Source organism: Protopterus annectens, chromosome 5.part0, assembly GCF_019279795.1.
Source record: "Protopterus annectens isolate FY-2018-M chromosome 5.part0, PAN1.0, whole genome shotgun sequence".
Taxonomy (NCBI): domain Eukaryota; kingdom Metazoa; phylum Chordata; order Ceratodontiformes; family Protopteridae; genus Protopterus; species Protopterus annectens.
In genome coordinates this window covers 334,891,683-334,904,794 of record NC_056735.1, presented here as the reverse complement: position 1 = coordinate 334,904,794, position 13,112 = coordinate 334,891,683, and positions in this window count along the sequence as shown.

Here is a 13,112-nt window from a genome sequence, read left to right as displayed (position 1 = left end):
CTACAACATAGCTCGTATGGGAAGGCCGGTCTCATCGGACCCACCTGTTCCACCTCAGCTGGCCATGGCAGTGGGCAACAGCACGTCTGGGGCCCAGCCTGGGACCTCCTCCTCTGTTGGTCCTGTGCCACCTTCGGGTGGAACCGCCACAGGGGATGGGGCTCACCCCCCCCCAGGAGTGGGCATGGAGAGGAACATGTCACCTGTCGTCAGGTCCGGGCTGTGGTGTGTAGGGAGCTTGATATGGAGTTTTGAAACTGGCTATGCCAGTTTGAGGGGCGGATGGAGCAATTAGAGGGTGAGCCTGCCCCTCCTACACAGCCCTCAGCACAGCCACCTTTGTGGCCATGAAGGTGCAGTGGTGCTGCCCATTGCTGGGAACCTCAGTCCCACTGTTTCCATTTGGGGGGTCATGGGCTTGTGACTTCCAAACACCCTGCCCCATCCAAGGTGCCCCCCCACATGTGTCATATACCACCCCTGTATGCTGTCTTGTCTATCTTGTCTGTCATCCTACCCAACTTGTCCTCCCCGAGCATACCTACTCTCCTTCCCCAACATCCCACTCTCACCTTAAAAAAAAGGGCAATCTGTTCCCCAAAAAAAAATCACGCCCCATACATAGCTGTCCATTTTGCAAACATGTTCACTGGACACATTTAATCTGGTGTAATTGGCATCACAACATATTATTGTTGTCCTCACCCCTCTCCCAGGGGTTGGAGTGTTCAAATGTACCTCCAAATTCATTGCATATGCACAGCTGTTGCTGTAGAAGAAATGGGCGGCTATGGACATTCCCTACACCCTTCCTGCACATCCCTAGCTATCTTACCTACTGTCTTTCTCTCTTTGTGCCCTTTTTACACCACTTTCCTATCAACCCTTTTTTCTTTTCTTTTAAAGAAATTAGAGCAGGTGTAAGTGGGAGTAGGCACTTTTAAGCAGCAGTAAGTGGGTTTCAGTCCGTTTGCGCTGGGGTAAGCACTGTATACACAGGTTAAGCAATTTAAAAACTAGCAGAGTATAAGAAATTGTAACCTGAAGTTAGTAGTGCTTAGATCTGCACAAACCCATGCAAACCTGCGTACAACTGCTTTAAAGTGCCTTAATCACTCTGTATCCAATGGCCCATGTTCTGCCCAGCAAGATAATAAACTGCCTCTGCAAGGCTCGAACCCAGGACCCTGCACTCCATGCACAAAGTGACTTACCACTAAATCATAGCAAATATACATAACCCTGATGTTTTCACAAACATATCATGCAGCACAATCAGTCAACAGTACAGGAAATGTAGTAATATCATACCACACAACCTGTTAATTCAAGACGTCTGGACAAAGTATGCCACAATGTGGGTACAAATAGGGATATATGTCAACTATTGCTCTAATACATTTAAAATGTTGCTAGTTACACAGTTATATGCATTAGAACACATATGTAGAAGGAGATGAAGTCTGAAACAGAAAAGTGTTGGCACTAGTTACTGACTTCAGTGCTGCGATCAGCCATGTCAATTGCCAAGAGAATGAGGTACAGGCCAAAATATGAGCCGAACTTGCATGGACATATGGACAGATATATATCTGCAAATGTAGACAGATAGACAGCTATATGTAGATATATATAATAAGAAATAACCATATAACATCAATTGTATCTAGATACATAAATATATTCATATCTATGTGTGTGTATATATATATATATATATATATATATATATATATATATATATATATATATATATATATATATATATATATATATATATATATATATATATATAGATACATATATATAGATACATATATATAAATATAGCTATATGAGATATATATAGGTACATACACATATACACAGAGAAAAGGTATTAGTAGCTATACATATGTAGAAGTAGTGTGGAAGTACTGGGTGCGGAGTATATCCCTCAGCCACAAGCCCTGTAACTGCCACCTGTGAAATGTGTAGTGTGGCAACAATTCCCTCAAATGAGAATACTTACATTAAACATATACCCACTCACAATTCAAAGGACATGACATGACACAGAGGTATGTATACACAGAAAACCTTTATTTGTTCGCTATACAATAATGTATGCCAGTACTTACACCACATAACTTTTGAAATATGTAATCAGTGATGAATGCAAAGCCCACACAAAACAGTAGATGCAAGCCATGTTGATATATACCATACTATGCTGTCCAGGACAAGGCCTTCACTTAGTACAACAGTCAACACAGGATTTGCCTTCAAGATAAGTAACAATAAACAATTACAGATGTAGTTCAGCAGCCTCCATTTACACCCTGTAGTCAAGCCCTGGGGGAAATGTAGCACTTGTGGTAATGTCACAGTATCTCGTACATAACATTGCTTAACCTAACATCTCACTATCACACCGAATGACCCTTATCTTAACAGTTATATCCATGAAAAGGTGTCAGAGCCTAGGTTAATGGCATTGAATTCACCTCCCATAAAAGGCAATACAAGGGCAAGGAACACTGTGTACTACACACTGACCTTTGGAATCTATAAGGGCACATATGTGTTGTCCAGCTGTTACCCCCATATATATGAACATTGGCCAAGAGTTGGTGTGGGAGTCCATGACATGACTGGGATGATAGTAGTAATGCTAGCAGTAAATAATGATAGGCCATTACCTGACAACCCCTTTCTGTATCACAGCAGGACAAAGACTGGCATATATGTGGAAGACAGAGGCAGGAACCTAGGGCCATATTTGCATTATTGCTATTACACACCCTGGAAACTGCTGGTGCTACAGGATTTGTTGCAGCATACCCTTATGCAGGAATATGACATTGAAATACAAATGGATGTAGCCATGTACTGATAGCACTCAACAGACAGAATGCCTCCGATATATCTGGGACAATGCCTGTGTGGTGCACAGACAAAACCTATAAGCTAATCCTCTTGGTATCATATGGATAGGCCCACAGTTGAGAGCTATGCAGACAGACAACATTCCATGCAAAAGTACCATGTACACAGAAACCCTGTAAGACCAGCAAGATACAATGAGCACAACAACACTACTCATGCTGTCTGTAGGTCTGGAACTTTACCCAAATGTGAATTTGGCCTGTGTCTGCAGGTTCTGCTGCAAGAGGTATTGCTACCTGCTGTCTGTAACACTGATGTCCACACACAAGAAAGGATGTCCTCCATACTGGAAAGGTGAAGTGACAACGCCGACAGAAGTCAGCAATTTATAGTACTGGGTTGCCATGGCAGTGGTTATTTGAAGTACTACACAACAGGCTGCATGCAATTAGCAACTGGTGGACACTGACTGGTACAGACACCATCACCTGATCATGTGCAATATCTACAAAAGCATGCTGCAATCTATTAAAAAAAGCTCAGTCACTCTACTGGAGAGACTAAGAGAGAGGGAGAAAGAGAGAGAGAGAAAGAAAAAAACATAAATTAAATAAAATTAACAAAGCTCAGGGATTTGTTACAGCGGAAAAAAGATAAAAGTTATGTGAAACAGATATGTATTTACTTGCATGTAGTATATGGCATATAATAATAGGATATATAATGTGAAATGATTTATATGTGCCATCAGTACTTGTTCCTGTAATGATGTTCTGCTCAACAACTGCTCTGGACAACAGTGTCTGTCCCTGTGGGCGTGGGACATACCTGTCAACTGTGCAAATCAGCAGTGAATGGCAAATATGTGACCCATGATATCTGTGTTCTGTTCCTTACTGTGGTCAATGGCTGGTGGTGGTATTAATACTGCCAAGATAGACACATAGGTGAGAGAGCACATCACCTGCAGGACAGTCACGTTAAAGTGTAGCATAGCATGCCCAACTGCCATAGCAGTATAATATGTGTATCTAAAATCTGTCATCATATATACCCCCCTAATGTTAGTCTGTGTTCACATGTGACACCTGTCTGTGTTGCAGCAAGGCAGAGCAGTTCAGCTGTGAAGTAAAGAGAGTTACAAGAGTGTGGACCAGATGTTTCTATGCACCCCACATACAGATAAATATATGTGTGATATATATTCAAAGCTGTGTATGTCTACAGAACCTCTGACAGTTATACATCTATATAGGTATCTAAACAACAATTAATGATATCTACACATATATGCACATATCTGTGTGTGTGTATATAAATATATAAATATATATATATATATATATATATATATATATATATATATATATATATGTGTGTGTGTGTGTGTGTGTGTGTGTGTGTGTGTGTGTGTGTGTGTGTGTGTGTGTGTGTGTGTGTGTGTGTGTGTGTATATATATATATATATATATATATATATATATATATATATATATATACACACACACACACACACACACACACACACACACACACACACACATATACACACATACATACATGTATATATATATATATATATATATATATATATATATATATATATATATATAGATAGATAGATAGATATACATATGTCAATACATGTCCCCTGCCATGACATGTGTGAGAGAATATCACACATCAATACACAACATATCTACACACCAGTACATGTCTGCAGAATGGAGTGTGGAGTGTGGTGTGTAACCCATGTTGGAAACACATTGCAATTATTTGAGAAGGTGGGATATATATGTTGGTGAAGGATAGTAGGAACATACTGGTATGTAGGTTTGTTTGGGTGACAAACAAGACAGCATACAGGGCTGGTATATGACACATGTAGTGGGTAAATGCTGTGGATGGGTAGTTTCATTTGGAATGTGGAGGCCATTGAGCCCCCATATGGGAACAAAGGGGAACATGGCGCCCACCCATGGACAGTCATGACAGCATCTACATGGTCATAAAAGTGCCTGGGCTGTGGGCTGAGCAGGAAGAACATGCATGTCTAACCTTATGTATGTGCTGCATGACCCCAGGTGATGTAGCTCATACCCCATGTCTCTGTGGAGCTCCCTATGCACCAGAACCTGGACTTAACTGTGGGTGACAGACATTTGTCTGTGTGTGCTCCATGGGGGGGACACCATCCCCTGAGGTGGTTGCACATGAAGCTACTGCCAGAACAGTAGATAATGAGGTTCCATGGTGGGTCGCGGATGTGACGTGTACTGGTAACATGTCCACATTAGGTGGGAGTGGTGTTTCTGCTGGCAAATAACCCCTACACATACTGTTGTGTCGCTGTCATGGAACATATGTAGCTTGTAATAGTCCATACAATCCCAGAACATGTCTAACAGCATGCATAGATCTCCCCAATACCACAGAATGGCAGATGTGTAGCATTCACATAGCAAGCATACCACATGCATATGTGGAAACATAGTGGCAGTGACAATGGCATGCAAGTGAAATACTCTGTAACAGCTCAGCAACTCTTGTGTCCCCACAGAGAGCATGTCTATAAACACATAGCAGAAAATGTTGTACAATACAATATATCTCTCAATGGTAGATAAACCAGAGACATAGCACATGCGTTGTGTGAACATTCATTTGGAGCTGATATGGTGGCAGGAGACTAATATGTGTATTGCATTATGGTAAACGTGCCATATGAGTTGCTCAGGCATATTTCCATCTTTATGTCTTTCAGGGACAATGGCACACCCAAGGAATCCAGCATACAGTGCCGCTGAGGATGACATAATACTCACCAGCCTCATCCATCACTGCCAGCTTTTGTTCTCTAGGACAAGCCATGATCAGCATGAGCGGATCGCCATGTGGAACAATGTGGTCCACAAGGTGAATGAGGTGGGCATGCACAACAATACATATGAGCAGGTCCATCATCATTGTAGTGACCAGCTCCGCCATGTACGTCACTGTGCTGCTGCTGTGTGGGGTGACCACCTTGCAATGGGGGGCATTAACATCCATCCCCCCCGTCACCAGAGTGGAGGAGCTGCTCATGAGACTGGTGGCACGTGCCCACCCAGAAGAGCTATAGACATATACAGTCATGGAGGTGGGTGCTACCCACACACCAGACATGGAGCATGCAGGTAAGGTTCCAGGTCATATCAGTAGACCACTGTTGTGTATGCATTTGTAGAGGTAGATCATGCATATGTGAGATGTGAAGTTTGTTACTGTGTAGTACTGATAATCACTTGTGAATAATCTGTAGAACTGTGGACTTCAGCTGTTGTTTTACTGTAATATTGCACCAACCCTGTAGCAATGCTACAGCTGTGGCCACTGACATCAACTCTATCTCATCTCAATGTAGGTACTTCTGGAATACCATCAAGGCAGCGGCCAGATGCTGGTGAGTATGGTGTAAGGTTATGCTTGGTAATACACTGTGCATGTCGTAGCTAAGGTGTAGGCCATGTACACATCTAACACACCTACCCAAATGCATGCTGTACATGTTCACTGACAGAGCACACACCTCCCTAATGGGATTACCAGCCTTAAATACATGCAATACACAGACCATCTCAGACAACTGTGGCTACACTCAAGTGCACATTGCCCAGGCACAACTGACATCTGTCAAACATACACAGCTATGTCATACACAGAGCAGTTGAACATGCTACACATAAAGAAATCCCAGTCCCTCTGCAAACACATGCTTCAGGGTATGAAACCTCATCAACACATTACACAGAACATACTGGAGGGAAAGGACCCTGTCCTGGGGAATTCCCACACTCTGGAATAGACTAACCATTCATGTCAGGCAATGCTACTCATTGGCCCTCTTTAGAAAAACACTTGACAACTGGATGGGGAAAGGGGAATTCAACCTGGGTAGTACGTCTATGCCACAGCCTGACAGGGGCACAGGGGAAAAGCATTATTGGATGGTGCATACCTGCGAACCCCTGTGGCTAGGCTTATATAGGCCCCAGGACCAATAGACCATTACTCACCTATGAACCTATATGTACCACAGGCAACATCAGCCAGGGCTCAATACATATATGACCTGCATAATGGTGGGACATTGCCAAAGCCATGTGTTGCAATGTGTTCTGATGTACCAGCACCATGTTGGAGAAGTCCAGGAAAATGCAGTTATGATGCATGTTCTGCACAATCCACACCTCACCCCAACCCAGGGATGACATCCCCACCTGTACAATGCTGGTGCCACTGTACACCTGCACATTTGCCCTGCATTGGCAGGGAATATGCCAGTACACATGGTGTTCTTAGTTTGGGATACTGCAATATGACACACATGTGTAGGCCACAGATGCTGAGCATTTGCAATGTAGCAGGAGATGGTGAGGGTGTGTCATCCCGAAACACAACAGTGCACTGGAGGGGAGATAAAAACCCACTGAGAATGACTATATCTGCACACAGTCAATGTCATGAAGTTTGGCAGACATAACCCTGACTCCACAGCACTAGTGATGGTACTATATGACCTCCAAGGGCTGTGCACATGTTTAGCATGCAAACATGCAGGTTTGGGGAACATTTGCAGGCTTGACTGACCAACTACTGGCTCATGATGATGGTCCATGCTACTATACCCCTGCCATGTATTATGACCGCAGTAGTACATATAGCAGTTATTGCTACACACCATAATGAAATGTGTGTGCATACATATGCACCCACAAATGGTATGCATCCCAATCAGCATCTGCACAACTGACACATATGGCTTGTAATGCAATTGACTGCCTAGTTCATATGTCACATATCAGATATGTGTAGTGTTGCCATATGCAGTAGTGTTGCACCATGGCATGTCATGGAAGAGAGTGCCATATCAATAATGGTCTCTACACTCACCATAGGTAAAGTACATAGTGTCTGTGGTCAGTCTAATGGCATTCTATCACTCATACATGCATCACTGATGATGACATCTGTGAATACACATCAGGCATTCACAAAACACATGTCCACATATAATTCAGAAACACATAGAGGCTGTGAGCAGCAGAGGAAACATAACTGACACAGATACACATCCTGTAATGGTGTGTACACCTGTGAGGTATGGTGCACAGTACATGCCAGGGTGCTAAACAGATGCACAGCAATGCCGTGGACATGGGTGCAGTATGTTCCAGGGGGAGGGCCATCACCTATTAACAGAAGCCATGCATCACAGCCATGTATAATGTTGGTAACAGTGATTGACTACAGTTGCACTGCATGCTGTTGAGCAGCACATGCTTTCCATGCTGACATGTGTGTAATTATAGATTTGTGTGTGATACTGTACGGCACCATCACCTGCTATTGTGTGTGTTATGGGGATGCTGGAGTTGTCTGTAGGTGCTGTCTGGTGGAGTGTATGGGTTGTCATGTATGTCAACTGCATGTGTGTATGTTTGTGTGTGTGGCCATGTCTGCACACATGTGTGTGTGTGTGTGTGTGTGTGTGTGTGTGTGTGTGTGTGTGTGTATGCACTTTTTAGTGGTGAAGTACAGGTCATACAGTCTATTCCCTGTTTTCCCCTCACAGGTGGCAAGGTGGGACTGGGTTCCTCCCGCAGGGAATCTGATGTCACTGATACACACAGTGACCATGAGGATAGGTGTGTTGAGGCACAGGCAGTGTCATCAGGAGCTGCCGCTAGGCCACCAGTTGACATCCCACAAGTATCCACCCCATCCACTCATGCAGTCACACTGCCTCTACATACCTCATCACCGTTGGCTTTAGCTGAGGGACAGTCTACGGTTGGCATTGGCCAGGACAGTGTGGTATCTATGGCACGTATATCAGGACACAGCAGCCACAGCCAGATGTCCAGTGGGGTACCACATAGGCAGCTGTTCAGGGGTGCTTGTCAGAGCACTGCTGGTCATCATGCCCCTGGCAGATGTACCACAGCTATATCTACCATACGCATGTTTCAGGCTGGCCTGGAGGCACAAGCATGAATGGAACGGTACACCAAACAGGGTCTAAGGGTGCAGAGAGCTCATCACACCTCTGTAAATGACAGCATCTATGACCTAGCAGGTGCCATTCATAATTACACTAAGGTCATGGATAGACGGTGGGGTATGACAATGGATCTCATCAACAATGTCATGTCCATGCATCAGGTCAGGGCAGGATGGTTGCAAAAGCCACATGGATGTATGCCAGCAAGATCAGCAGCTGGAGGTCATCATGGATGTCCCACCAGTCACAGCCACTCCCATAATGACAGTACTAGCCCCAGCACTGTTGTGGGGGTGCTATCCACAGACCGTCATAGCAGACCATGTGCACGTGGCCCTGGCCAGTCCCAGGAGGGACCTGGATCCAGTGGACATTTGTCAACCTCGGGGACAGTACCCAATCTGGCTTTGTACCTGATGCTGCCTGTGGCACCCCTGCCAGGCACAGGTCACATGTCCGTGGCCAGAGACGGTGAACTGCTAACCCTGCCAGGTACAGTCTGCAGCTGTCTCACAAATCCCCGTATAGAACAGCCACATGGTGGAACTGTGTGCATGCAGACACACACATAAACAACAAACCTAGGGCAACCACATACCTGCACACACGACATCACCATCGGCCCATAACACTACTCACCCCCCCCGACACACACACACACACACACACACACACACACACACACAAACACACATTGTCAATTGTATGGCTCAGCCTAGGCCTCTGGCAAACAACACACATCTGTGCATATGATGATACCTGTGCCACATCCTGTCATACATAACATCAATGCAGGGACAGGCTAACATGGTGCTGATGCACAGGGTGACTGTACAACAGTGCAGAAATGGAATGCTGTGTAGCATGTTGTCAGCAGTAAAATGAAATGCTAATATCCTGGAAGGTGTAGCTGTGCAGCCATGATGCATTATAGCTGTAATTAACAATGTTGTATTGTTTTCACCATTATCTATTCTGATTGTGCTGTAGTTGTCCATGTGTCACATGTCTGATGGATGTAGTGGTGTCAGCAGGCCTTCTACAGTGGACACCAGTACGTGTAGTGGGTGATACACATGACATGGCTGGATACAACACACAGAACCTTTGGTTTGGATGCAGTACAAATACAAGACTGTACACATGGAGGTATGTCCCCATGCAGGTAACACATCTGTTGCTCATGTAATCCCACCAAGACAAGATAGGAACAACCACACACTGGTATATATGCAGTCTGCTATTTGGATGACATAGAACATGCTAACAGCAGGGTGAATCTCTCTTTCCCCACTCTACTGTGATCCTCACCTCAGTAACATAGGTGTGCCAATGCCAGTGGTATATCCCTACCCTTAGGAGGGTGTGAGGCGCTCTACTACTGTGAATGGTGTAAACAACAACTAACCATCCTGGTAACATACACTGTACAGTATTACAGACAGCTATGTGGGGGGATAGACGCAACAGTAACTGCAATAATGGTGAATGTGTCCACAACAGCCACACCCAGTGAGTTACAGCAACACCAGCATTACTGCACACCTCTACAGTGTGGTGGAGGGCATTAACACATCTATGACCTGTGAAGGACTGTATGTTCATGAGATGGCACCTGTGGAATGTTGGCTTTTCCAAGCATTCCTGGAGGAAACATATTCTGTGAATGGAGGTAGATCCCTTAACATCTACACACATTCCTACAAGTGGAATGGTGTACAAAAGCCTACTATGATCTACATAGGCTGTGTGCACCTCCTAACCCTCATCTACACCTGTCATGATTGCGTCAAGGAGGTATACCAGGTTCAGGTTTTATTCTCTGCCTTTGTCAAGTCCAACATTGGCGGGGTCCCAGGTGTTAAGATTACCAGTGACATTGGCCATTGGTTCATTGTTGATATGTTCCATGTCCCTGCAGACCAGGCTCATCAGGCTACTGGGTGGTAGTTCCCAGCTGACATGGTGGATTTCTGGTTGTCCTTGCCAACATCGGTGAATCCATTGTCAGGTGTAGGCCTGTTGGATTGTATAAGGGATCCCAGCTACTTATTGTGCCTGCCCAGGGGGTTCCCCCAAGCATGACACTTCCCTTGACTGTACTGCATGATTTGTTAGTAATGCTAGCCTGACATCCTAAAGGTGGGATGGAGTACTGTTAATATGTACTGCCCTTGTCATGTAGGGTCTTTATTATGGGATCTGCTAAGGTTGGTAGTGTATTGCAGGCCAGACGTGTTTGGCTGTGGGTGGGGAATACCTATCCATGTCAGACATATGTTGTTTGGGTCTCTCAAACCCATCAATGGTGCATGTGGACATATATGTTTTGGTTATGTTCCCAATTTCATCTACAGATGTATGTCCATATATACCTATATAGATATATATGTGTTTACCTTTGAAAGGGAGACAATCTTTTCTCCAAACGGCCCTTTCTGCGAACTGAAAGGATGAATCCATCATTTTTAACTGCACCAAAGTTCAAAACTCAGCAAATCAAAAAGCAGCTTCACTGATTTTCAAACTACAAGTTGGAATACATATCGTAATGCAGGGGGGGGGCAAGCCATCCACCACCTCACATCTGGGGGGCTACGCCCCCATCACAACCCCCCACTTTGATATTCTAACTCTGAGTTTGCACTACAATGGGGAAAGGGACATTTCCCCATCCCTGCTGTAGTGCCATCTGCACCCAAAATGCCAAGTCTGCAATGAGCGAATGCATAGTGACATTCGCTCATTGCACATTCAATGCATTTATTCCAAGATTATGCAATGTTGAAAACTTACTTTCGACCTTCCAGCTTTCGGACACATGTTTTTTCTCCCTTTGAAATGTGAACCATATATATGCTTTTATATATATATATATATATATATATATATATATATATATATATATATATATATATATATATATATATATATATATATATATATATATATATATATAGATATAGTTATTATATATAGATATAGATATAGTTATTGCTGTATATATGTGGATATAGCTATAGATGTATGCGTATCTATGTATATATGTATATAGTGGCATATATATATATATATATATATATATATATATATATGTACATATTTCTGTATCTATATCTACATATATAGATATGTTATATCCATGAATATATATATATATATATATATATATATATATATATATATATATATATATATATATATATACATACACACACATGCATCTCCATGGTGGAATACATTCCCCATAGTGTTGAATACCTGGGCTGGATGATATGTATGTGAAAACATCATGGTTATGCATATCTGCCATGGCTTAGTGATAAATCATTTTGTGTATGGTGTGCAGGGTCCTGGTTTCAAGACTTGTAACAGCTGTTCCTTTTGTTGCTGGGCAGAACACAGGCCATTGGATACAGAGTGATTAAGGCACTTTAAAGTAGTTGTACGTGGGTTTGCGCGGAGCTAAGCACTGCTAACTGCTGGTTACAATTTCTTATACTCTGTTAGCTACTAGATTGCTTAGCCTGTGTAGGCAGTGCTTAGCGCGGCACAGACCCACTTACAATTGCTAAAAATTGCCTTAAGTTGTCTCTATCCAAAGGGCCATGTTCTGAGCAGCAACAAAACAAACAGCTCCTGCAAGGCTCAAGCCACTGACCCTGCAAACCATACACAAAGTGATTTACCAGTAAGCCATGTCAGATATGCATATGTCTGATGTTTTCACAAACATATCATCCAGTCCAGTAATGTAACAGTACAGAGAATGTATACCAACATCTAGATGTATGTTTGGAAATATATTAATCTGTAAACTGATACAACATGCCTAAATATCTAGATATGTATAATTTCTAAATCTCTATACATTTATATAAATATATATGAGCATATATACATGCAAATGCCTACATCGACACATATATGTGTATACACCTATATGTCTACACATACACAGCAAGTTACATATGTGTATGCAGATATACATCTATGTAGGTATATACGGACATAGTTATTAATTTGTAAGCAGATATATATTTCTATATCGGTATATATGGCCATACATCTGTAGATAGCAATGGCAGAGTAACAAACACACATATGTCCACATGCACTGTTAAAGGTGTTGGAAGGTTCCACACATTATACATCTTCTACAAATAGGCCTACCCCCACAGCCATAACCATACACCCTGTG